The following is a 1720-nucleotide window of genomic DNA, read 5'->3' as shown; positions in this document are numbered from 1 at the left end:
GAGACGCGGCTGGCTCCCGAACATTAAGGTCTACGGCGGTGGCCGTTACAATACTGAGCTTAGGGTGACGGGAGGACGCTAGTTTGTGTCCTCCCGTTACCCCAAGGAGAACTATGGGGAAAAGCCCTGACCTCATAGTTCTCCTTTTAAAGTTATTTAATAATTCAGCCTTTAATAACTCCTTATTCCCCATAGCTATTATTTTGATATTGATTTGTTTCATCATTTCTATTTCTTTTACTATTCACATTTTTTTTTTCATTCGTTTTGTTTGTCATTTTTTCCAGTGTTGCCTCATTAAAAATAAACACCATTTTTTTTATATGCAAATTTTTTGCAATAAGGTCGGGTTCACACCTGGGCGCTGATCGAAGCGCTGAAAAACGCTCAGCAAGTGAAATCCCATGAATCCCTATGGGCGTGGTTCCCACCTGGCCGTATTTCAACTTGCCTAAAAAGAAACATTTTAAACCAAAAAATGATCAAATAAAAATGATACTTTTTGGAGGTAAAAACTCCTTTTTAAAACCAGAAATAAAAGCTTTGACATGTTTGTGTTACTTTGTTATCTTATATATTTGATAAAGTTATGGCCACATAGACAGCCCATAGCGGAAGGAAATGTGAGAATGGCTCTGCTCCAAAGAAAGGGGGGGGAGGAGGGGTGTACAGCGGTGGGAGCTAGACATGTGCGATTCGTTTCGGAAAAATTAGTTTTCCGGCCGAATTTTCATTATTCGGAGATTCGGATGTAACTGAATTTCCGAATAACAGAAATGAAAACGAATCCGAATTTCCGAAAAAACTAAAATTGGTTAGCGGCAGTCTGTACGGATTTTCATTTGTTGATGAATTTTCGTTGCAGCAAAGTGACACTTAAAAAAAAAAACGAAAACGAAACGGTAACGAACGTCCGTACAGACTACCGCTAACGAATTTCATCCGAATCCCGAAACGAATTGACTTTCGGAGCCGAATCCCGAAACGAATTGACTTTCGGAGCCGAATCCCGAAAAAACGAAATAACGCAAAATCCGAATCAAAACGTAACAAATTTTCTGGTGGTGCGCACGACTACTGGGAGCCGGAGGGGCTAATGGCATTGTTTCTTCTTCTCCAGGGGGGGGTTGAGGAGAAGACCGAGGAGGTTCCTCCGATCAGCGGCACCACGAGGAGCGTTACGGAACAATCCGAGACGGGTCAGGACGAGGGGATCACGGAGGAGGACGATACCTGGGACCTCTCCCGCTGTTTGGGGTGCATCATGGAATTGTTACATTCACAAGGTTAAAGTAAAATAAACAATGACCGGCTGCTGAGAGGTCGTGATGAGGTGACAACCCAAAAATAAACGAAACAGTATTTTTATATGTTGTTTTTTTTGTGTGTGTGTGGGGGGGGGTGAGTAGCCATTATGCTTAAAGTCTATGTGAACCCCAACAATCTTCTCTTATTTACTCCCTTTTGGTCTCTTAAATATATCATTGAAAGTGTTTCTGATCAATACGTGTTAAAAAAATCCCTGTTGATCCTGCCAGAAATCCAGTGAGCGGATAACTTCCTGAGCTCTCTGCCTGCGCTGTACTACAATCAGTTACATTGTTTCCAGTTATCTCTCCAGACTGAAGATTTTTAATCCCTATATTCCAATCTCCCCATAATCTCCATATCAAAGTCTTAGGAGCCAAGTTTGATATATGTATGTAGTTTATTAGCGATA

The sequence above is a fragment of the Nanorana parkeri genome, unplaced genomic scaffold (assembly GCF_000935625.1).
Source record: "Nanorana parkeri isolate BGI_ZX_2015 unplaced genomic scaffold, ASM93562v1 scaffold3068, whole genome shotgun sequence".
Lineage (NCBI taxonomy): Eukaryota > Metazoa > Chordata > Amphibia > Anura > Dicroglossidae > Nanorana > Nanorana parkeri.
Note: the sequence above shows the minus strand (reverse complement) of the source record.